We start from the raw sequence: 25,562 nt of genomic DNA on the forward strand, positions 1-25,562 counted from the left end.
ATTGTGATCTCAAAGAGTCATTGATCAGGAAGGATCCTGGAAGGTTGTTTGTTTGGTTGAAGTGACTGACACCCCGCTCTGGTGAGCAGTGCCAGTTCTAGTTGGGGATCCCGACTGCGGCTTTACAGGGTCATTTTGATGCCACGGTTCTTCTTCGTGCCTCGGTTTCTCTCCTCATTTGGCGGGAACATATCTGGCTTTCCCTCCCTACCTCACGGGGATGTCAGTGCACTGAGTGGAGAAGCTGGTGCGAGGCTGCTATGCACAACTCCGAACTGGGGGTCTTGGACCTGCTTTTCAGTTCAGGAGCGCGGTACCCCCATCTTCCAAAGACGAGGCCAAACGCCTGCCCTTGTAGAGTTCCTGCCTCAGAGACCCCAAGTCCAGGAGAGACTTTTCTGGACCATTAGCTTCTTTTTCCCTCCTGAGTCTCTGGAGTCTGTCTGGTCACAAGCTCTCATCTCTGTTTTTAGCAAGAAGGAAGCATTTTTGGGGGGATCCCCTGGGGGCCCTGGAGCTGAATTTTTCCAAGTCTGAAATGCAGGTAATTGATCAGGCTCAGATAGATAACTCTTCTGAAGGTATCACATACTGTGTCAGCCCAGCTCTGCAGAGGTTCCTGGCAATGTGAGGCAGGCTAAAGGGAAGTTCCCACCAATGATCCATGTTGAAAAAGGGTGCTTGTGTCTCTGTGTGGGTATAAGGGACACTCTCCATGCCACCCCCTCTTCCCTGCCCCTTCCTCTCACTAGTCCACTCAGACCTTGCCTAGAAGGAACAGGGTTCATGATGAACTGGACTCTCTGGGGAACTGGTTGCCATAGCAATTTACCAGTCCATTCCCTCTTTTGATTTGGGAAGCCAGGGAGACCCTGCAGTTATTCCCTTTGAGAACTGGGAGCATCTCTTCCAGATTAGTGCAAGGAGAGGGGTGGGTGGTGATGGTGCTGGAATGCCAGTACAGGGAGGCATGACCTTTACAAAAGAAAGAGGAAAACTGGGGTCATGGTCATATCCCCCTGGGCCTTTGTTTCCCCTGGATTTTCCCACCTCCCTCATTTGAAGCTGCCTTTTCTGACCTGCGATTCTTCAGAAACTTGAATCTTTGGCAGCTGCCTGTGAAACCCCTGTTGACAGGATCCATTTCCAAGAAGTAAACAAACAAGGACAAAATAAAGGAACCCAGAGAGAACCTCCTCGAGGCATCCAGCAATATCTTGCCCCACTTGTACTTGCTTCAGCCTGTGATAGTAGCCTGGAACTCCTCCTTCTTTTCTTCCTCCTCCTCCTCATTCAGTCGGACTCCTCCCTGCTCTCAGAGACTGCCGGAGGCACAGCCTTGCTCTCCCCTTCCCTCCCTGCTGAACAGCAGCAGAGGGTGTGATCTCTTTGGAAGGACAATCTCAAGTCCCTGGGCTGCCCTTGTTTCTGGGCCAGACTGTGTCTTCCCAGACCCTCTCCAGTGCATCTGGAGCACCCAGAGAAGAAGCTTGTGGCCCGGATGTTTGGGGAGCTGCCAGCCATGGCGAGGGCTGACCGACTCCAGCAGGAATTACCAGGTGGCTCTTGGAGCTGTCATCGAGGTGATGTCCTCCAGGAGACCGAGGGGCAGCTGGCTGTGGTGCCTCTGAGGTAGGTTCCTCTGTTTGGAATTTCTCTCCCCTATGAGTTCTTGGAGCAAATTAGAACTTGGCTGGGGGTGGAATGGGGAGTGGTGGGGCTTTCACTGGGGGTGGGGTGGAACACATGAAGGTTTGGCAAGGTCTTCTGTGACCAAACTTTGATTGGTTTTCATGGATTTATATTGTATTTTCTTTTATTTTTGTGTATGGGCGTTTGGGTCACACCCGGACGCACTCAGGGATTACTCCTGGCTCTCTGCTCAGAAATCACAACTAACAGGCACAGGAGACCTTATGGGATGCTGGGATTTGAACCACTGTCAGTCCTGAATCAGCTGCTTTCAACGCAAACACCCTACTGCTGTGCTATCTCTCCAGCCCAGGATTTATCTTGTATATTCTTGGAGCTCCAGCTTTGGGTCTGAATTCCGGGTTTAGTGTTTCCTTTTTCCTTTCCCTGCTGTTCTGTCTCTACTTTATTCTGTTGCCTTCTGTGTCTTTAACAACATCTTCCTGCTATACCCTTCTCTCTTTCGGCTGCCCACTCTAACCCTTTCTAAATACTTTGTGAGTTATGGGGGTAGCATTTATCTTGGAACTACACTGAACTCTAAGGCATCTCTGAGCTGGGGTGTTTTGTAGAAAGGTGGTTCTCTAGTGGGAGGACCCCCACCCCTGCAGCATTCCCGACATCTTCCTAGACTGTTCCTTCTCAGCACATTGCAGGATGTAATATTGGGGTCCTGAACTTGGGAAGAGATATGAGATGGCCTGGGTTTAGGGAAAAAAAGATCATAGAAAATTTCTAAACATGCAGGATTGTGTGTGTAAATAGGTGAGACAGAGACAGATCAAAAGAGAAAGACAGAAAAATTAGAGGTGTGGTTAGAGAGTCCCAGTGGCCCCTTATACAGACAATGAATCACCCCATTGGAAATCTATTTTTTTTTTTGTGGTTTTTGGGTCACACCCGGCAGTGCTCAGGGTTTATTCCTGGCTCCATGCTCAGAAATTGCTCCTGGCAGGCACGGGGGACCATATGGGATGCCGGGATTCGAACCGATGACCTTCTGCATGAAAGGCAAACGCCTTACCTCCATGCGTACATCTCTCCGGCCCCTGGAAATCTATTTTTAAGGAGACAACTAGAAAGTGTCCCCTGCCCCTGCCCATCCTGGTCTCTACCCTGCACTGTAGTTACTGCACCTCTGGATTATTTCTGCCTCCTCCCTAGCCTCACCCATTACAGACAGACAGACAAACAGACAGACAGACACCCATTACAGACAGACAGACAGACAGACAGACACACACACACACACACACACACACACACACACACACGCACACACACACACTTGGGGGGGGGAAGACTGAACCTTGTACTTACAGTTTATTGTCTAATACTGAGTTAGGCACATTTCTGTGTCCTTCAGAATTTGAAAGGGGTTCCAAACCAGGGAATCATATCAACAGTAGGTAAACAAAAATGAAAGGATGAGAGAGAGACAGAGACATAAACAGAGACAGAGCAAGACAAAAAGAGAAGAGGGAGACAGAGAGAGGAGGAGTTAAGATGTTTGTATTGCACAAGTTTAACATGGGGTTCATGCCCAGCACCACATACTGGACTCTACCATGTGTCATCCCTTAATATCATCAGGAGTCAGCCCTGATGGGGCCAGAGAGCACAGTGGTTAGGGCATTTGCTTTTGCACACAGCTGGCCCAGGTTTGATCCCTACCACCTTATGTAAGGTCCCCCAGGTGATCCCTAAGCATGGATCCAGGAGTAAACTCTGAGCATTTCCAGGTGTGCCTCCCTCCCCAAACAAATAAACACACAAAAGCACAGGTAAGCACCCAGCATTTCTGGAGAGTGTCCCAGAAAACAAAAAAGAAAAGAAAAGACAGGAGAGGAAGGCATGAGATTGGAATCAGACTGGAGAAGCCTAAACATCATGATTGGGGGTGTGTTCAATGATCTCTTGCTGCCCTTCCTTCCCAGGAGGTACTCTTGGCCTCCCTCTGTGTTCTGCATTTAGACCAAGCAAAGGCCCTGAGGCCCAGCTCTTCCCAGGAACAAGGAGTGGGCTCAGAACCAGACAGGTGGGATCAAGGTTGGACAAGATAGCTTCTCCCTTTTTGAGACCACCAAAGAAGTCATTGAATCCCAAGACGAATCTGTCACCTGTGTATGTGTGTGGAAGGGTAGTTCTGGGGAGCATGTAGGAGAATTCTAGGGAGCATGTTGAGATCTGGAGAGTGGCTCAGTCCCATCAACGGAGAAATTAGGATCTGTAGAAATGGCAAACACACACACACACACACCACACACACACATGCACACACACACTCACACCCCCGATTCTTCAGGTAGCAAAGTTCAGCACCTGGCCTTGCAGAATTTCTTAAGAATCTACAGATATTAGAACCAATCTCCTTCCTTCCTTCCTTCCTTCCTTCCTTCCTTCCTTCCTTCCTTCCTTCCTTCCTTCCTTCCTTCCTTCCTTCCTTCCTTCCTTCCTTCCTTCCTTCCTTCCTTCCTTCCTTCCTTCCTTCCTTCCTTCTCTTTTTGTTAACTTATTCATTTGTTTGTTTTTGTTTTTGTTTTTGGGCTACACCCAGTGACGCTCAGGGGTTACTCCTGGCTCGGCTCTCAGAAATCACTCCTGTCAGGCACAGAGCATATGGGGAACCATATGGGATGACAGAGGATCGAATCGCGGTCTATCCTAGGTTAGCGCATGCAAGGCATTTTACTACTGCTTGAGCCACTGCTCCATTTTCCTCCCTTTCTTCCTCCCTTTCTTCCTTTCTTTCTTTCTTTCTTTCTTTCTTTCTTTCTTTCTTTCTTTCTTTCTTTCTTTCTTTCTTTCTTTCTTTCTTTCTTTCTTTCTTTCTTTCTTTCTTTCTTTCTTTCTTTCTTTCTTTCTTTCTTCCTTCCTTCCTTCCTTCCTTCCTTCCTTCCTTCCTTTCCTTCCTCCCTCCCTCCTTCCCTCCTTCCCTCCCTCCCTCCCTCCTTCCTTCCCTCCTTCCCTCCCTCCCTCCCTCCTTCCTTCCTCCCTCCCTCCTTCCCTCCTTCCTTCCTTCCTTCCTTCCTTCCTTCCTTCCTTCCTTCCTTCCTTCCTTCCTTCCTTCCTTCCTTCCTTCCTTCCTTCCTTCCTTCCTTCCTTCCTCTTCCTTCCTTCCTTTCCTTCCTTCCCTTCCTTCCTTCCTTCCTTCCCTCCCTTTCACTTTTTGGGCAACACACAGTGGTGCTTAGGAATTACTCATGGCTCTGGGCTCCAGAGAGAACTGCCCAGAAACATGTTGGTCCCCAGCAGAACTAGGTCTTGGTTGGTGTTTGAGAACTTTTCTACTTCTTTTTCCTCCTTTCCTCTCCTCCTCCTCCTCTTCTTCCTCCCCTTCTTCCTCTTCTTCTTCTCCCTCCTCCTCCTCCTTTTTCTTCTCCTCCTCCTTCTCCTTTTTCTTCTCTTCCTCTTTTTCTTCTCCTCCTCCTTTTTTTCTCCTCCTCTTCTTTTTATCCTTCTCCTCCTCCTTTTCTTTCTTTCTTTCTTTCTTTCTTTCTTTCTTTCTTTCTTTCTTTCTTTCTTTCTTTCTTTCTTTCTTTCTTTCTTTCTTTCTTTCTTTTCTTTCTTTCTTTCTTTCTTTCTTTCTTTCTTTCTTTCTTTCTTTTCTTTCTTTCTTTCTTTCTTTCTTTCTTTCTTTCTTTCTTTCTTTCTTTCTTTCTTTCTTTCTTTCTTTCTTTCTTTCTTTCTTTCTTTCTTTCTTTCTTTCTTTCTTTCTTTCTTTCTTTCTTTCTTTCTTTCTTCTCCTCCTCCTCCTTTCCCTCCTCCTTCTTTGCTATTCCTTAAGAAACCGTGGCAAACACAAGATCTTTGGAAACTACCAAAGTTTAGATATAGCTAGAGTCCTGAGTGACTCTTCCCAAGCAAAGTTCTTGAGAAAATATATGGAGTAGAGTTTTCTTCGTTTGTACACATTCATTTTCTGACTTCATCATGATGGCTCAACCAGAAGATACTTATGCAAGAGGAATTTAATAACCCCAACTTTGGTTGGCAACTGTTGGGACTCTCTTCAAGCACAGAGCCAGCCTCACACTCATGCCATCCCTCCTCCAAGCAGAGGGAAAAAATACCTAGAATTTTATGGTGAAAACAGCTTCCATGTCAAAACAGCCAGCTAAAAATATCCAAAAATGATTTAAAAAATTCTTAAAAAAGATGTAGATAGGTAAATTAGCCACCCAACCTGTTAGGAATCTGTTAATTTGCAGGAAAATCAGTTAAATTCAATTATTAATGTGTAAGTAGAGAATAAGATTAAAGGATGTAGAAAAAAATGGAGCAGGAAAAGGCTTCCCAACTCCATGGGATCTGTTCACTGTCCTGCATTGAAAAAACTTTGTTCTTTTTTCTTTGATTTTTTTGTGCCACACCCTGCAATACTCAGGGATTACTCCTGGCTCTTTTCTAAGGAATTACTTATTCTTGGCAGTGTTTGGGGGTGGTAGCATTTGGGATACTGGGGATAAAACCTGGGTTGTCCATGCACTAGGCTGGTGTCCAGTCCATTCCAGCTCTGGGAAAATGTTGTTAATGATCTCAGGCTTTTCTCCATGTCTCCCTTTTTGTGTTCAGAGGTGAAAGAAAAAAGCATTGTTCCAGACCTGATGTGGTCTTTGTCTCATTATTTTGGAGGATATATTGGATTGTGAAGAGGAATTTCCTGTGTCTGATTGTTTCTTGCATCCTTATGCCCACTGAAAGTCAGGACAAGTGGACGATGGGAAGGTGGAGGAATTATGTCTGATTCTGGGGCTTGTCTCCAGCTGGCTGACCCTGAGCAAGTCCTACAGTCTGTACTCAGCCATGTTGGCTGTGTCTGTTGTTCTGTGGCCTATCTGTGAGGTGAGGCAGTTGGACTAGGAAAATTTTGGCTTGAAAAGCCCATGGATGCTCAAGACTGTTCATCGAAGATACAGATGGTTCCCTTGATAATTTGGCAAACTTTATTCCTTGGCTTTTGCCACCGGAATGGATTTTTAAAAAGAGAATTGGAATTACTAAGATTTCAATTTTATATTAAAATCATTGAACTTCAGAGTTCATCTATTCCAGCCTCTGATTATACAAAGAGCAGAACTTAACACATAAAATATACTGGGTGGGGGTCGGAGAAATAGCACAGTGGTAGGGCATTTGCCTTGTACTCAGCTGGTCCAGGATGGACGATGGTTCAAATCCCAGCATTCCTTATGGTCCCTGTGCCTGCCAGGAGCAATTTCTGAGTGCAGAGCCCCTGAGCACCGCCAAGTGTGACTCAAAAACAAACAAAAATACTGGGTGGATTATAGCAAATTTTGGAAAATTATATAATACCAGGTGTGCTTAATCGCTTAACTCGTTCTTTTCTCCCTCCCTCCTACCTTCCCTCCTCCCTTCCTCCATTCCTTCCTTCCTCCCTCTCTTCCCCCTTCCTCCCTTCCTTCCTCCCTCCCTCTCTTCCTCCTTCCCTCCATCCCTTCCTTCCCCCTTCCTTTCTTTCTTCTTTCCTCCCTCTCTTCTTCCCTCCTTCCTTACTCCCTTCCTCCTTCCCTCCTCCCTCTCTTCTTCCCTCCTCCCTTCTTCCTTCCCTCTCTCCCTTCCTCCCTTCTTCCTTCCCTCCCTTCCTCCTTCCCTTCCTTCCTCCCTCCCTCCCTCCCCCTTCTCCTTCCTTCCTCCCTCCCTCTTTCCATCCTTCATTCCTTCCCTCCCTCCCTCCTTCCTTTTTTTTCTTCCTCCCTACCTCTCTTCCTCCTTCCCTTTCTACCTTCCTCCCTTCTTCCTTCCCTTCCTCCCTCCTTCCCTTCCTTCCTCCCTCCCTCCCTCTTCTCCTTCCTTCCTTTCTCCTTCTTTCCATCCTTCATTCCTTCTCTCCCTTCCTCCTTCCCTCCTTCCTTCCTTTCTTTCTTTCTTCCTCCCTACCTCCCTTCCTCCTTCCCTTTCTCCCTTTCTCTTTCCCTCCCTCCATCCTTCCCTCCCTCCCTCCCTCCCTCCCACCCTCCTTCCTTCCTTCCTTCCTTCCTTCCTTCCTTCCTTCCTTCCTTCCTTCCTTCCTTCCTTCCTTCCTTCCTTCCTTCCTTCCTTCCTTCCTTCCTTCCTTCCCTCCCTCCCTCCCCCTCCTTCCCTCGTACTTCTCTCCCTCCCTTTCTCGATCAAGTCTACCTTAGCTATTAACTGATTCCAGATCTTCTTTTATTTCAAAGTTGCAAAACAAACATCCCTCAGTTTTAGCTGTGTCAAGCATCTTGGCATTGTGATTGGAAAAATATTGGACATGGAAAGGTGCTTCTATATTAAGGAGAAGCAGGGGAATGCAGCCTGGCCTGGGACAAACTAACCTCTATTCTCTGGAGCTCAAGCTCTCCAGTTGTGTAACAAAAGACAGCCGAGTCCTATTTTTTCTTTTCAGAAATCTCAGCCATAGCAAGTTCTGGATGTTTCCATTTCTGGGGAAGGGAGTGACCACAGGGCAGGTATTGCATGTAGGATAACCCTATATTCTACGCAGTGGCCTGACTAGTCTAAATAAAACAAGTAGCCTAATGAGTTTACATCCTGGGGTCCTACTCACCTGGGACCAGCCCCACATTGGACCCACTGGGTTCTGGTGTTTGAAGCTGGAAAGCTTGTTCACCCCTCATTTAACTTCCCTTCTGCATGTCCAGAATCCCGAATGAGAAGAGAACCTGCGTGGGTCCCTAAGACTTCTATGCCTGACCTTGAACTTGAAACATTCATTTTATTTTCTGGCTTTAAAAGCAAATTCTACTTATTTAAAAAAAATATAGTCCAATTCAGAAATAAACAAGGTGGGAGGGGAGCAAACCCCCATAATTGCACAACCGGAAACACAATCCATTTTGACAGGTTGTCATTTTTTTCTTCCGAACTCCATCTCACTCTGCAACTTTTATCTTGTATAGAGATTATATGCTATTTCATGTGACAGTTCCATGTTCTAGTTTTCTCATGAAGTTGTTACATAGCCATCATGTAGCTGCACTTCTTTTTTTTGGGGGGGGGCAGGGAGGGGGTGTTTAGCTCTTTAGAACCTTTCCTAGCTTTTCTTTCTCTGGTGCTGGGAATGCAACCCAGAACCTCATGCATGCTTCAGGTGTGCTCTGTCCCTGAGCTCTCTTCTTGGCCTCTGCCTAGTGTTTTGTTCTTGAATCGGGTTACTTTTGGACTTTGCCATAGGGACACTTATTGACTACCATTTCTTCAGGTTGAGTCCCAACCAGTTTGAAGATTGAAGAATTCCTCAGCCTTCATATAGCAATAGAAACAGTACTAGTGAACTGTACATGTCTGTATGTGTGTGTGTGTGTGTGTGAGTGGTTGAATGGGGAAATCCTCTCAATGTAAGTGTGACAGACATGTTTCTTAGAGCTTTCTATGCTTCAGCCCATTTCCTCTTTCCAGTAGCCCAAAGTCCCACAGTCAGAAAGGGGGGAGGTAGATATTTCAAACCTGTTGGCCTGTCTACAGTGCCTGCCTCTTTCTTTTGAGGGGCAAGAGTGGCTCAGGATATGCACCCAGGCCATTCATTGCTCAAGGACTGTTCTTAGTGGTGCTTGCAGTACTACATGGTGCTGTGGACTGAAGCTAGGTCTTCTACTTGCAAAGCATGCACTCAGCCCACTGAACTCTCTCCAGACCAGCTCTTTACTTTGAGACTGGTATGTGTGTGTGTGTGTGTGTGTGTGTGTGTGTGTGAGTGAGAGAGAGAGAGAGAGAGAGAGAGAGAGACAGAGAGAGAGACAGAGAGAGAGACAGAGAGAGACAGAGAGAGAGAGAGAGACAGAGAGAGAGAGTCCCTCAAGTAGTTTTTTCTTTGGGACCAAAGAAAGAATATAAGGGTAAAGGCTGACCCAGGTCCTATCACCCACCAGCACTGTGTTTGGTTCTTGAGCACTGCTAGGAGTAATGGAGTAATCCCTGAATACAGAGCCAGAAGTAAGCCCTAACCACAACAGGTGTGACCCAGCCCACAATTACTCCTGCCTTCCCCTAAATCCCAAGTGGTATTTAGCAAGATTGCCTCCTGGCAATTCTTATCCAATTGTGCTGATGGCTCAACTTAATGACCAGCAGATGAGATGCTGCTCAGGCCCTGAGATTACCCAGGTCACCATGATGGTACTCCAGGCCTTTCTGGGGTGCTCTTGGGACCATGATGATGCTCAGGGGGACATGTGGAGCTAGGATCAGATTGTGATCAGCCACAGGCAAGCATGCACCTTAACCACTCACCCTGCACACACACACAAACACACAAAATCACAATCACAATCACAATCAAAATCACAATCACAGTTGCTGGCCGTTAGCACCCGCACCTAATGGCAATGCTCACAGTGCCTCATGAGCTGCAAGAATTAAAGTTGTCAACCCCTTTGAGTCTGAACATTCTGGGACATTATTGGCTAGCCTAGCCATGATTCCTTGGAACACAGCTATTTATCCTGGGTGCTGCAGCCCCTTCAGTCCTTTATATCTATCCTTCGAGCTGTGCGTGATGAGGTAGAGGTCCCCATGTGTTTATGTGGGTGTTTTATCATAAAGGGGATAAGAGGGAGTCAGCTGTGTATAAATCAAGGAAGTCCAGGAAACCCATAGACAAACCATGATTGTGCAATCTCTGTGCTAGGAGACCACATCACCTTTCCATTTGATCTTAAGGTCCCTAAGCTCTTGGGCTGGGAAATTTATCCAATTGAATTGCACAGTCACTGCAGTGGAGAGGGAAGGGGATTGCTGTGGTCCTAGTGAAGTGAAGTCCCTGCCCAGAGCAGATTATGGAGCCTCAAGCCGAGTGTCATCGCCTGCCTGATTGTTCCTTGGAATTTTCCTGACCACTGAGAATGCAGTGTCCAGGCAGCTTGTGAAGCTAGCTCAGGACACTGATCGACCAGGCTTTCTTGAATTCAGATTCAGTACATCTGGGGAAAGCTGAGTCTACCTTAAAAAATTTTTTTGTTGTTGTTTATTTCTGGGCCACACCCAGCAGTGCTCAGGGCTTACTCCTGGCTCTGCACTCAGTGATCACTTCTGGTGGGGCTGCAGGGGACCATATGGGATGAGTCGCATGCAAGGCAAGTGCTCTACCCACTGTCCTATCTCTCCAATTTCCCTTCTGCATGGGCTCCCAGTGTTCATCTTGTGGAGATTTGGGGAATTCTCAGCTGATGCTTCTAAGCTTCCTACAGGGCATCAGAACCTCCTCAGAAGGTTAAAAAAAGGAAAAAAAAAAAACAGAGAGAAAGGAAGGAAGAGAGAGAAAAAAGAATGAAAGAAAAAGAAAGGGTGAAAGAAAGAAAAAGAGAAAAGAGGGTTGAGAGATAGCACAGCTGTAGGGTGTTTGCCTTGCTGACTTGAGACAGACCTGGGTTCGATTCCCTGCATCCCATATGGTCCCCTGAGCCTGCCAGGAGCTATTTCTGAGTGCAGAGCTGGAATAACTTCTGAGTGCCACTGAATGTGGCCCAAAAGGGGGGAAAAAGAGAGAAAGGGAAGGGGGAAGGAGGGAGAGAGAGAGAGATCAGTCACTTTCTCAGTGTCTGGTGTCTTATCTCTCCACCCCTGTCCCCTAAGCTTCACTGGCCCAATTTTCTATTGCTTTAGGATAGGATCTACTCACAGCATAAAAACAAAAAGAAAAAGCTTCTCAGGAAATCCTCTCTCCTCTCCACTCCCCCATTTAACTAGTTTTGGTGACAGACTTTACTTATTTTCACATGCACATGAATTCAGACCCTACAAGCGCCTTCCGGGACGGACCCTGACCACCATAGCCCTAGCCACTAAGGTTCACAGAGCAGCCATGATGTCAGTGGCCCCAGAATCGGAGAGTTCAGTTCAGCCATTCAAGGGCCCAGACCCCAGCCCTGCCAGTTGCCTCGAGAAAGGACATTCTCCCCTCTCTTGGTCTCTCGGATGAAGGCCACTTCCCCTCCATCAGCTGTCTGACCTAGTGGGGACACTCCCTTGGATCACTCTGGTGCCTTCTTACCTTTACTTGTTCTTCCAGTACTGCAGCTTCTCGCCCTCCCTCTGAGCTTCCTGATGAACTGCACCATCTCCCCAGTTTAGCAGTTAGAGGTGGATGATATAGGGAAGAGAAAGCCCAAGATCTGCACACACACACACACACACACACACACACACACACACACACACACACACACACACACACACACACACACACTCCTTTCCAGCTGAATCTCTGCAAAAGCACTTGAACCTCATCCCAGGAGATGTCCCAACTGAAGCTGCATTCCTGCCTCCTACTGCAATTCACAGTCACTCCTAAACTGCAACCCCAGTGCATCCCTTTCTTGTCCCTGAGTAGCCTTTATGCCCACCTGAATCCTTCCTTGATGCAGTTGCAAGGGTCCGAAGGTCCTTTCTGGGCTCCCACTCCGGGTCTCTGTCCAGTTGGTACTGCGACCAAGTTAAGACCCGGGAAAGCAGAGCAGAAACGGGTCACTGCGGGGATCTCAGTTTCATCCTCTGCCCAGCAGCTGACTGGATCCCGATTCCCCCAATTCAAGTCAAGGACTTTGCTTTCGCTCTCCTCTTGCTCAGACCTTGCCTCTGGCACAGACTGTGTCCTGGACAGGCTCCCAGGGACTGCAGGTCCTTCTGTCAGGTCCTGCAGCCTCTAGGTCCCCAGGATGCAGGGGGAGGAGGGCAGGAGAAGGCGGGGTTTGCCCTTGGAGGCTTGAAGCAGCCTGCAGAGCTACTCCAGCACAGGAGGGCAAAGGCCAGTCCCTGAATCACCCCTTCCCCTTCTCTCTCTGCCTGGGACCCTCATAGCCCAGAAGATGATATTTCCAGGCCACCACCACATCAGGACCCCTGCATTCTCTGGGCTGAGAGTTGATTGCATATGGGGTGGGAGGTCAATACCCCTAAAACCTTTTGTTTGCTCATTTTGGGGATTTGGGGTCACTCTTGGTGATGCTCAGAGCTTACTCCTGGCAGAGCTTAAGGGATCATATGAAGTGCTGGGTACATGACATGCAGGGCAAGTGCTCTCCCCACTATCCTATAGCTCTGGCCACCTTTGCCCCCAATGCCCTTTTGGTTAGGTCTTTCAGGAAAGGGGCATTCTTTGCTAGCTGGGCTGGACATTCTTCAGCGCTGCCTCCCTTCCCCCCCAGCCACCCTCCTTGTGTGGCCAGGAATTTTTGTGAGGTTGAAGAAGGAAGGGGGTGACACAGAAGAGTGAGGAAGCATTTTTTCAAGGCTCGAAAGAGCTGACAAGGTGAATCTTGGCTTTTCTGGTTGGATGATGTCAGATATCCCAGGAGACACCTTCGTTTGTAAGCCTCCCCTCTTCACTGCCCCCTTCAGCTGCTGGTTGAGCTCATAGCATATCCTTGGTTCTCTCTACTCTGGCTCTTTTGTTTCTTTCCTTGGGTAGGTGGAGGGCACATCTAGTGGTGTTTTAAGGTTACTCCTGCCTTTGTGCTCAGAGTCACTCCTAGTGGGGTTCAGGGGACCCTATACAGTGACAGATATTGAACTCGGGTCAGCAGCTTGCAGGGCAAGTGTGTTACTCACTGTACTATCTCTTCAGCCATGAGCCTGGCTTCTTAAACTCTGAGCTGTGACCCTAACTCAATGTGTGTGTGTGTGTGTGTGTGTGTGTGTGTGTGTGTGTGTGTTGTGGGTGGAATGGGGTAGGTCATAAAAAAAAGGCCAATTGTCAAAGTTTTTTTTTTCTGAGTGCACAAGAAATGATCAAAAACAAACTCATCATCAATACTGCAGTGAAACTGAGGTGTTCCTGGCAGTATTGTTGAGGTTCAGTTTTTAGCACAATTTCGTGTCTTTAAGCAGCAGAATAATCTTCCATTGATGATACACACTGCAACTTCTTCATTTCAGCATCTGATGCTCAACATTTAGATTGAGTCTAGAAATATGGGAGCAAATATTCTTTTGCATTTGTCCTTCAAAAGATGTTGCTGGTCTATATGGAATTTTCTATTTAGTTTAAGGGCCCTCTGTCCCCCTTTGCATAGAGAGTCAACCAGTTTACATTTCACCCAGAAAACACCTCTCCCCATTCCCCTTTCTCCAAATTAAGCTTAAATTTAAGCTTAAGTCCATCCTTAAGCTTAAACTGGCATCTCTGTGTCCTTGAGCTGACATCTTCCTGTGATCTTGATTTACTATTTCTTAGTAATAGGTAATGCTTCCTCCCCTCTCCATATGTCTGTGAACCATCTGTCTTTGGAGAAATATCTATTCAACTCTTTGGCCCAGATTTGGATTGGGTTGTTTGCTTTTTTAGTTGCTGAGTCATGTGATTTATTTGGATATTTGGGATGTTAACTCCATGTTAGATAGTTAATGTGCAAATATCTTTCAATGGCTGGGCTTTCTTGTATGTATTATGTATGTATTTATAGTTTAGATTTCTTTTCCTCTGTAGATGCCTTTTGAATCAGATACAGTCCCCTTGGCTCTTTTTTCTTCTTTTTTTGGGTCACACCTGGCAACGTTCAGGGGTTACTTCTGGGTCTGCTCTCAGAGTCAAGCTTGGCAGGCTCCAGGGACCATATGGGATGCCAGGATTTGAGCTGGGGTCTGTCCTTGTTGGCCACATGCAAGGCAAACGCCTAATGGCTGTGCTATCGCTTTGGTCTTCCATTGGCTTATTTTAAAAGCAAGAGTTTTAGACCGGGGAGGTAGGACATTGTTAAGGTACAGGAAGAAATTCCCCCAAATGCTCTGCATTCTTCTAAGACTAGATAAATAAAAATAAATTCATGTCAGACAATTCAGTAGGCAAAGACATGGTATTTAACAGCATATAGAACATTTACAAGGCAGGACATGCTAGAGTCCATTTCAATTGGGAGTTTTGATCCTGCGTTTTTGTTCTTTGTTTTGTTTTGTTTTGTTTTTGGGTCACACCCGGCAGTGCTCAGGGGTTACTCTTGGCTTTACGCTCAGAAATCACTCCTGGCAGGCTCGGGGACCATATGGGATGTTGGGATTTGAACCATCATCCTTCTGCATGAAAAGCAAACACCCTGACTCCATGCTATCTCTCCGGCCCCTGGTCCTGTGTTTTAAGAACATGAGGCATGAAGGAGGAAAGAGGGGACCTCTCAAGGGGATGTTTTCATGAGAAATAGATTCCCCCAATAAAAAGTGGTCTCTGGAGCTGAATAGCAGTGCGTACCCACCCTCCTGAGGCTCCTGTTCTCAGTTCCACGTACCAAAGTTATTGGAATAAAGTTTCTCTGGGTCTCTTCAGGGAGTGCCTATTGGAGACTTTTGGAGGAAACTGATTCTATAGTATGACCAGGTCCCATTTGAGGGTAATCCTTCTGGTAGATGTGAGGACAGGCATGGGAAGGAGAATGGAGGGTGGAAGTTGGGGGGAAGAATGGTTGGACAAGTAAAAGTCAGAGCTGTGCTACCAAGTGAAAAGAAATGATCACTAATGTTAGCGCTACTGCTACCACATGCATGTGGAAAGATAGAGCGGTCCCATTATTATTATTATTATTTTACCAGCCTATTGTTGCTTAATTTAGGAGAAAAGGACACACCTAGAGGGGCTCAGGGCTTCCTCTTGGCTCTGCACTCAAGGAATCAGTTGATTCTGGCAGAACCCAGGAGAAAAAACCCTAGTGGGCCACTTGCAAGGCAACTACCTTTCCTGCTATACTATTGCTCCAGCCCAATTTTATGGTTTTTAAGTCCTCCCTCATGTTTTTTTTTTTTTTTTTTGGGGGGGGGGGCTTGGTGCCACATCCTGCAGTGTTCAGGTCTTACTCATGACTCTGCACTGAAGGATCTCTCCTGACAGACTTGGTGACCAAATGGGATGTCAGGGATCAAACCTGGGTCAGCTGTGTGAAAGACAAGTGCCCTTTCCACTGTACTATAATTCTGTCCCTTAAATGCCCCATCTTGTTTGCAAAGGGAACAGCCCTCTTCCAATGCACTGCCCTTAGGGTGTGTCTTTCGGATTCTTAGAGGAATCCAAGTACCAAGAGGAAGTAATCACCGTATAGTGCCTAGACCAGAGCTCTGGTGAGATTGCTGAAGAGCGCTTTCTGTGTTAGAAAAGAATCTTTTGGGGCAGGGGAGGTGGCACTAGAGGTAAGGCGTCTGCCTTCGAAGTGCTAGCCTAGGACGGACCATGGTTCGATTCCCAGAGTCCCATATACCCCCCCCCAAACCAGGGGTGATTTCTGAGCGCATAGTCGGGAGTAACTCCTGAGAGTCAAACGGATGTGTCCGAAAGAAGCAAAAACAAAACAAAACAAAAGAATCTTTATTTCTCACAGCAAATACTATGATCTGTGTGTTTTTTTGTTTGTTTTGTTTTGTTTTGGGGCCACACCCAGTGACGCTTGGGGGCCACTCCTGGTCATATGCCCAGAAATTGCTCCTGGCTTGAGGGACCATATGGGACATCGGGGGATCTAATCGCAGTCCGTCCTAGGTCAGCGTGTGCAAGGCAAATGACCTGACGCTTGTGCCATCACTCTGGGCCCTGTATATGTGTGTTTTTTTTTTTAATTAATTTTTAAATTTTGTTTGGGACCATATCTGGAGGTTCTCAGGGCTTACTCCTGGCTCTGTACTCAGTAATCATTCCTGGGTAGGCGCGGGGCCATATGGTAGTTGGGGATTGAACCCAGGTTGGTCATGAGCAAGTGCCTTATCCACTGTGCTATTGCTTTGGCCCCAATCTGAGTTTCTCCAGGGGTGGAAAATGTGCTTGTGTGGGAGGTGGAATGTGGGTGAGTGACAGCCATCCTTCTGACCACAGGCGCCTTGGAGTCACAAAGTCCCTCTCCTGAGACCCTTTCCAGGAGCTTGGAAAATCATCCCCCACTCTGCCAGGATGCAGTCAGTGGTCAGGAACAGTGTCTCTCTTGTTCTTAGATTTTTTTTCTGCCATCCAATATTTCAGGCTGCCAGGAAATCCTCAAGTGGAGCAGTTTGACAGAGGGTGATTCAGACACAAGCCTACAGGATTTGCAGGGTCCCCCAATCTTCTCGGTGCCCCATACATAGCAAGGTCTTTGCTGACCAGGGAAGCTATAACATGATAATCTTCTTCATCATTCTCACCACCCCTCTACCAGCCCCCTAAAGAGCTGCCAAGGAGATTTTTGAATGTTCTAGAAAGCAGACGCCCAGGGAAGGAGGCAATTGTGGGTGCTGTCTTGGAGAGCAGTACCAAGAGTAGGCTGAGCTTTCTCAAAACTGCTGACTTGAGTTTCTTTTTGTTTATGGACTCCACCCAGTTGCTCTGGGCTTACTCCTGTCTCTGCTTTTAGGGATCATCAGGGTGGTGCTGGGGGGAGCCTATGTGGCCCCAGGAGGTTTAAACTAGGTGACTTTGTGCCAGATAAGTGCCTTTTCTATGCTTATTTTTCTATTTATTTATTGAATTTCCAGGAATCATAGTTACCAAGTTCTTCAGGTTGAGTTTCAGGCATCTAAGGTTCAGACACTAATCTCTTCCCTGTGTCCACTTGTCTTGTGTATTCTTCAAGTTCAGCCTAACAGAAATGTGATTATGATGAGCCACAGGACTCTTCTGTCCTTGACAAGGGAGAAATGCTCTTTGCCATGGACCTGCTGCCTGATTTTGAACAGCTCTTGTTACCACTCTGTGGTGACTCAGTTTCTTGGAGGGTTTTTGGATATCCGGAGGAAAAATAAACCAAGCAAACACAAGTTGAACAGTGTTAGCACAGAACTGGATTGAGTCCTACACTTATGGGTTCTTGAGAATCGAATAGAAGATTGGCCTGCAAAACTGAGATGCTCTAGAAGTTAGTTTATCGTATGATTGAAATGGTTGCAGAGCATCTTGATTGTTCCCAGTTTCTGGCTATAGTAATAGTGCTGCAATGAATATAGGTGTGAGGAAGGGATTTTCGTATTACATGTTTGTGTTCCTAGGGCATATCCCTAGGAGTGGTGTAGCTGGATCATATGGGAGCTCAGTTTCCAGTATTTTGTGGATTCTCCATATAATTTTCCATAAAGGCTGAACTAGATGGCATTCCCACCAAGAAAGAGAGTTTCTTTCTCCCCGCATCCCTGCCAGAACTGATTGTTCTTGTTCTTTGTGATATGTGCCTGTTTCTGTGTTGTGAATGGTACCTATTGTTGTTTTGATTTGCATCTCCCTAATGATTAGTGATGTGGAGCATTTTTTGATGTGTCTTTTGGTCATTTGTATTTCTTTTTTGACAAAGTGTCTGTTCATTTCTTCTCCCTATTTATTTATTTATTTATTTATTTATTTATTTATTTATTTATTTATTTATTGGTTTTTGGGCCATACCTGGTGATGCTCAGAGGTTACTCCTAGCTATGCGCTTAGAAATTGCTCCTGGCTTGGGGGACCATATAGGAGGCCAGGGGATTGAACTGCAGTCTGTCTTAGGTTAGCATGTGCAAGGCAAACGCCCTGCACCACTGCTCTGGCCCTTCTTCTCCCCATATTTTTTTTTGGTAAGTTCTGTCAGTACTTTGCATATCTTTGACATTGGGCTCTTGACTGATGGGTATCGGGTGAATAGATGGGAGCATTGGTGGTGTTTTTTTTTATTTTTATGACTGAAACCTACCTACAATCATGTTTGTAATCATGGTGCTTAAATAAAGATATTATAAAAAGAGGGAATTTGGGGCCGGGCGGTGGCGCTAAAGGTAAGGTGCCTGCCTTGCCTGCGCTAGCCTTGGATGGACCGCGGTTCGATCCCCTGGTGTCCCATATGGTCCCCCAAGCCAGGAGCAACTTCTGAGCACATAGCCAGGAGTAACCCCTGAGCGTTACCGGGTGTGGCCCAAAAACCAAAAAAAAAAAAAAAAACAAAAACAAAAAACAAAAAAAAAAACCAAAAAAAACAAAAAAGAGGGAATTTATGAACTCTTATAACTAGCCAATGTTAGACATTAGATAAGTTATACAGTATTTCAAATATAGTTGGTGTAGAAACTGTAGAGAAGAGTGAAGGAAGTGTAGAGTGTTATAGGATTGAGTAAATCCATAGCAGAACTACTACATTTAGCAAATCAAAGCCAAGATGAGGCCAGAGATAGCTCAGTTGTCTGAGTACCATATTTTTCTCTCTATAAGATGCACCTGACCATAAAATGCACATTTTTTAGATGCTCTCCTCCCCTGCACTCAGGCTTTAACTCCAGGTAGCATTGGCTCCAGAAGACACTTTTTTGGGGAAAAAAGTGTGTCTTATGGTAAGAAAAATATGGTAGATGCTTGGTAAGCAGGAGACCCTGGTTTCATCTCTGGCACTGCAGACTTCTGGGCAGTGATCCTTATGCACAGAGTTTGGAGTGGTTCCTGGAGATTGTAGGGTATGGTTTTAGTCCTCCCAGATTTAAAAGAAAGAAATTGGGCATTTTTTTAGTTTGTTTTTTGGACCACACCCAGCAGCGCTCAAGGTTTACTCCTGTCAAGCTTAGGGACCATATGGTGGGTATTGAACCCAGGTCGGCTGCATGCAAGCCAAATGCCCTACCCGCTGTGCTATTGTTCAGGCCACAGAAATTGATCTTTTGTTTTATTTTTTATTTTTGGGTCACACCAGCAGTGCTCAGGGGTTACTCCTGACTCTACGTTCATAAATTGCTCCAGGAAGTCTTGGGGGACCATATGGGATGCCAGGATTCAAACCACCACTCTTCTGTGTTTAAGGCAAAAAGCCCTACCGCTGTGTTATCTCTCCTGTCCTAGAAATTAATCATTTTTTAAGGAAGACCTAATACCTTTCAACAAGAGCAAAATGATCACTGAGCCAGAGAGATAGTATAGTGGGTAAGGCATTTGCTTTGTATGCAAATGTACCCAGCACCACATAAGGTCACTTAAGTCCTGCCAGGAGTAAGTCTTGAGCACAGAAATAAGTAAATAAATAAATGACTACTTTAACACTTCTATTAATTCTTTTTAAATGATGATAAGAAGTACACTGATAAGTATCTTTATGACACAGGTTAATCTATCATATCATCATGACTTGAGAATAAATATGAGATAATAAATAAGAAATAAGAATATAAGAATCTTATATAAGAATATAAGAACAGGGACAGGAGTGATAGCATAGCAGCAGGACATTTGCCTTGTATGTGGCCAACATGTGTTGGATGGACCCTGGATCAATCCCAGCATCCCATATGGTCCCCTGAACCTTCCAGGAGTGATTTCTGAGCGCAGAGCCAGGAGTAACTCCTGAGCACAAAGCGGTGTGGCAAAAAACAAACAAACAACCAAAAAAATGAACACCTAGACATAGTATTGTTATATGTTCACAGTGACATTAAGCCTCAAAATAATTTTGGGGGACCACATCCGGTGATGCTCAAGGGTTACTCCTGGCTATGCACTCAGAAAGTGCTCCTGACTCAGGGTATCATATGGGATGCTGCTGATTGAACCCAGGTTCATCCTGGGTCAGCCGCTTGCAAGGCAAATGTCCTACCATTGACGCTGTCGCTCTGCCCTCCCCTTATTTTTACAGGGAGGATTTGGGCCACTCCTTGCTCTGTGCTCAGAAATATCCTCAGACAGGCTTGGGGTCCATATGGGATGTCGGGATTTGAATTGGGGTCTGTCCTGTGTTGGCCGCATGCAAGACAAAAGCCCTACCACTGTGCTATCACTCCGGCACCTTCAAACGCTTTGATATGTATGACTCAGGAAAACAGCCTGTTTTGAGGGGTAGTTTTGACGATAGAATTTAGGATACCCAATCATTTGAGTTCTGGACCAATAATGGATCCATTTTCCTGGAAATCATCACACGTATGACACATTTGCAATTTAAATTTAACTGGGGGGGGTGATCCTATATTTTTACAATCTGTAACTAGGTTTTAGTCTCAAGCCACAAACCTGGGTGTGGCTCAGAGTTCTTCATGGTGTGCTGGGATCTGGGAATGCTACCTTGTACCTGTTCCTTCCCAAAGGAAGATTCTAGAACCTCTGCATGCCTTTTCTTTCTTCCTGTCCACTCCTTGTCTCTCCTCCCACCCCTACCACGACAGAGAGGAACCCTGCTTCTGATACTGCCTTAGGCTTGAGTTGCTATAATAAAATATTACCACCTTTGATGGCTATCTGGAGCCCTGAATGTCGGTTTACTCCGTTTCCTGTGAGAATGGGCTCATTGGCAGATGTTGGTCCCTTCCAATCCCCTTGCCCTCACCTGATCTTTCTTCTCTGAGCACAGAAAGCCCGTCCTAGACTCTCTTTTATAAATTTCTATGACCTCATTCAGCTCAATTATATCCTTAAAGGTCCCCTCTTTACCTACTGTGTGTCAGAGCAGAGAAGGTGGCAGAGATATGAACTTTGTTGCCCCCTGGTGGACATTCGGGGACAAGCCGCCTATATTCCTTGGAAATAAAGTAGTTTAAGCTTCTGTTACGTTGCTGCAGGCTGATGAGTTGGGTGGGGATCTGGGGGGGGGGGAGTACAGACAACTACAGCAACATCTGGAAATCTGGCTGAAAACACAGCAGCCTAGTCTCCACTCCTGTAAGGACCTCTGTATTTTTTTGCAAGACCACCAGGCTGCTTTAAATGCATTTCCAGTGTGCTAGAAAGAGGCCCTTGCTTGCCTTTAGTCAAGAGACAACCTCCCCCCCCACCCCCCGTTCCAGCATTCGCACCACTTTGATTCCCAGAGCCCCGCCAGGGATCACTTGTGAGTACAGAGCCAAAAATTAGCCCCTAAGCACTGCTGGGTGTGATCCAATGTCATCCCACCCAAATCCCATCCAATAATAGAAGCTTTCAGACAATTGTGGTTCATTCCCTAGGTCCGTAAGGGGCTGATTTTGAAATTTTGTGAAAATAATTTTTATTTGAAAAAGAACACAGGGAAACTGAGCTTCTGAACTGAGTAATAAAACATACCAGATATCTCAATAGTTTAAGAACTCGATAGATTTCACCTTAAGAAACCTAATTTTATCACCAAATATATTTTCTTAATCAACACTGTTGCATTAAGCCCTTAGGATGGCCTTGGATGGTGGAGGTGGAGGCCTTTGTCCTTAGGCCCCGGACCACGTGGCTCCATCCCACATTAACCGGCAGGTCATCATCTTCAGGGGGTCACTTCGGGAATCAGACTCACTCAGCCAGGCATCAGGAAGTATCAGTTTTATTCATACCCTGTCCACCATGTGTATGGTCAATCTCAACCATTTATGCATGCTATTGTTAGCTTGCCCTGCATCTTAGCTCTTCCTCTCCTTCTTGGCAAAAGACCAAAAGGCTCAAAGACCTTAATCCTCTCTGGTCAAAGCCTTATCTAACCTTTCCAAGACTCCTCCCAGAAATGGGCGGGGTCTTGCAGGTAAGATCAAGTTACCTGGGAAGAATGGGGGGATGAGACCACACAACACAACCTATGTTTGGTGCGGAAAAACAGTATGTGTAAAACCCAAATAGGAATACTTTTTTTAATTATTAATCATGGTTCTTTAATTTTAAAAAATTAAGATAAAACAAATGTTTGAAATGGTCTTTCAACACAAGAAGACTAGCTCATATCTAGAATGTTCTTATTGCCACATATGTATATATAGTCAGAGAGGAGACTGGAAGTGTCTGAATTCCAATAATGGCCATAGCGTTCCATTCCAGAACACTTAGGCTTTATACAAATATTGTTTTAAACCCTCTCTTAATTTGGATGTAAAGAAGGATTTGTTACAGCCTTGTTGTAACAAATTCACTTCCTTGACACTAAAACTATCTTTAGGCCAGAAAGCAAGAAGATATCATTATGCATCTGAAATTGTGGCTCCAAGTAGGGGCTAGAGCACTTTATTTTTTTAAATAGGAGTTTTCTGGCAGCATTACAAACTGTGAGACAAAGAGAAGAGCAAAAGAATGAAGTTTCTGGAGCCAAAGCGGTGGTGCAGTGGTAGGGTGTTTGCCTTGCACATATTGCAGTCCGATCCTCTGGCGGAGTCCCATACGATCCCCCAAACCAGGAACTAGTTCTTTTTTTTTTTTTTTTTGGTTTTTGGGTCACACCTGGCAGTACTCAGGGGTTACTCCTAGCCCTGTGCTCAGAAATCGCTCCTGGCAGGCTCAGGGGACCATATGGATGCTGGGATTCGAACCACCATCTTTCTGCATGCAAGGCAAACACCTTACCTCTATGCTATCTCTCCAGCCCCACCAGGGACTATATCTGAGCACATAGCCAGAGGTAACCCCTGAGCATCATTGGGTGGGACCAAAACAAAACAACAACAAAAAAGAAGTTTCTAGGGGCCGGCGAGGTGGTACTAGATGTAAGGTGTCTGCCTTGCAAGCACAAATCGCGACCTCGGTTTGATCCCCCGGTGTCCCATATGGTCCCCCCAAGTCAGGGGCAATTTCTGAGCACTTAGCCAGGAGTAACTGCTGAGCATCAAACGGGTGTGGCCTGAAAAACAAAAACAAAAAACAACAAAAAAAAAGAAGTTTCTCAATTAGTTAATTCACCATGATACACCAAGACACACTGAGGCAGGAAGGACATGGGACCTTTGGAAGGGGCCCTGTTGTTGGGGATCTTTTGTGAAAGACACATCTTGTTTTAGGTCCTATAGAAACTATAAAATAGGGGCCAAAGAGATAGCACAGTGGTAGGGTGTTTGCCTTGCATGCAGCTGATTCAGGACAGTGATTTGAATCCCGGCATCCCATATGGTGCCCTGTGCCTGCCAGGAGCGATTTCTCAGCGCAGAGCCAGGAGTAACTAAGTGAAGCAAGGTGTGACCCAAAAACCAAAAACATAAAAAAAGAAACTGTAAATTAAAATAACCACGAGTGGTGAGACCTCCCCAGGCACCATGCTTCTAACCCCTTAGCCAAACGGGTTTGATGAAGTAAGATGGCGGAGAAATAATCAAGCCAGTGAGGAAAAGATTTATTGGAGTCAGTCTGCTTTTCACTTCATGGCCTCTCTGGAATCCCATCTGGTCCCCTGAGCACCACCAGGAGTAATTTCAAGTGCAGAGTTAGGAGTAACCCCTGAACATCACTGTGTGTGTCCCCCAAACAAAACAAAGCAAAACCAGAGAATGATTGAAAAAGTCTAAGTTTGCAGGGCACTGAAGGGGGCCTTTATCAAACATGTGTGTGAACATTTTCAGAATAAGCCAATTGTATATTAGGGCAGGTTTAAAAAACAGATTGAGGTTGGGGCTGGAGCAATAGCACAGAAGTAGGGCATTTGCCTTGCACACAGCCAATCCAGGACGAATGGTGGTTCGAATCCCGGCTTCCATATGATCCCCCAAGCAAGAAGTGATCTCTGAGCACATAGCCAAGAGTATCCTTTGAGCATCACCAGGTGTGGCCCAAAAACCAAAACAAACAAACAAACTAAAAAACTAGACTGGGGTTGGAGCAACAGTACAGTGAATAGGGAACTTGTCTTGAGAACTACCAGTTCTTTTCAAACAAAACCTCAGAAAAACAACAACAACAAACAATCCTGAAACTCCAAATGCTTATTTAAGCTTGTGTCTCTGAAGGGGCTATAATTGAAAGGAAGTCAATCCAAGAATTTTCCTTTCCATAGGAAACTTTTTTTGTGTGTTTATCTTAGAATTCTAAATACATCAAAAGGGGAAACACATGAATTTACACTTGTTTTAATCAGCCCATTAATATTGGTTAATCGGGAGCTCCTTTAGGGCTAAGGGAGCAGACAAGTGGGGTTTAACAAGGAGGACCCTACAAAAGAGCCCCACTCCAAGCTCGGTCTTCTGAAGGTTTTGGTATTTTGTGGCTCACATGACAAATGGTGGTGGTCAGGATGGGCCAGTCAGTCATTGTCACTGTCCTATCCACATTCTTATTTTTTTGTTTTTGTTTTTGGGTCACACCCAGTGGTGCTCATAGGGTTACTCCTGGCTCTATGTGCAGAAATTGCTCCTGGCAGGCTCAGGGGACCATATGGGATGCCAGGAATTGAATTGGGGTCAACCCGGGGTTGGCCACGTGTAAGGTAAACGCCATACTACTGTGCTATCACTCAGGCCCCAGTCTTGTCCACATTCTAATGACTGCAACAAAAATTTTATTTTAAGAATTTGGGGCAGGGGGCCGGGCAATGGCGCAAGAGGTAAGGTGCCTGCCTTGCCTGCGCTAGCCTTGGACGGACCACAGTTCGATCCCCCGGCGTCCCATATGGTCCCCCAAGCCAGGAGCAACTTCTGAGCACATAGCCAGGAGTAACCCCTGAGCGTTACCGGGTGTGGCCCAAAAACCAAAAAAAAAAAAAAAAAAAAAAAGAATTTGGGGCAGGGGAGAGAAATCCTATAGCATAAACCATAGTGGGTACAATTTAGAGACTTGCAATAAAAATCATGAAGTTTGGCAAAAGTGCTGTAATTCTAGCTTCAATCCAGATGTTCCCTAGACTCCAGCCAATTTGTGTTGAATTGAGGAGGAGGATAAATTATTAAAAGATTATATGGTAAGGGCTGGAAATAGATTATGGGCAATTAAGGCAAAGTGTTGAAGGAAGGAGAGAAGCCCCACAACAATGGACATATTTGCACATTCCATGTCAATGTACATTTTCTTTTCTTTTCCTTTTTTTTAGGAATATGAAGTGACATCTGGAGATGGAAACTGGAAATGCAGCAAGGAATGAGTGTCACTGCTTCTAAGGGCAACGTGCCATTCAGACCTGATCTGGACCAATGACTGTTTCTCAGACCCAAGCAATACACACCTGTTGCAACAGTAGTCAAGGGAACATTTTCATGAACTACTCAAGATCTGTTTGAGTTCCTACACTGTGCTAGACAAGGATGATAACATGATAAATAAAATTAGATCTTTAACATAA

At 45.8% G+C, this 25,562-nt stretch overlaps 1 long non-coding RNA gene across 1 annotated transcript; it reads left to right on the forward strand.

Moving 5' to 3' along the window:
- Positions 1–76: 76 nt before the first annotated feature.
- Positions 77–25,562, forward strand: LOC126006678 (uncharacterized). Its single transcript, XR_007494868.1, has 2 exons — positions 77–1,632; positions 25,314–25,562. It is a non-coding gene; the product is annotated as an uncharacterized LOC126006678 (long non-coding RNA).

Source organism: Suncus etruscus, chromosome 4 (genome assembly GCF_024139225.1).
Source record: "Suncus etruscus isolate mSunEtr1 chromosome 4, mSunEtr1.pri.cur, whole genome shotgun sequence".
Taxonomy (NCBI): domain Eukaryota; kingdom Metazoa; phylum Chordata; class Mammalia; order Eulipotyphla; family Soricidae; genus Suncus; species Suncus etruscus.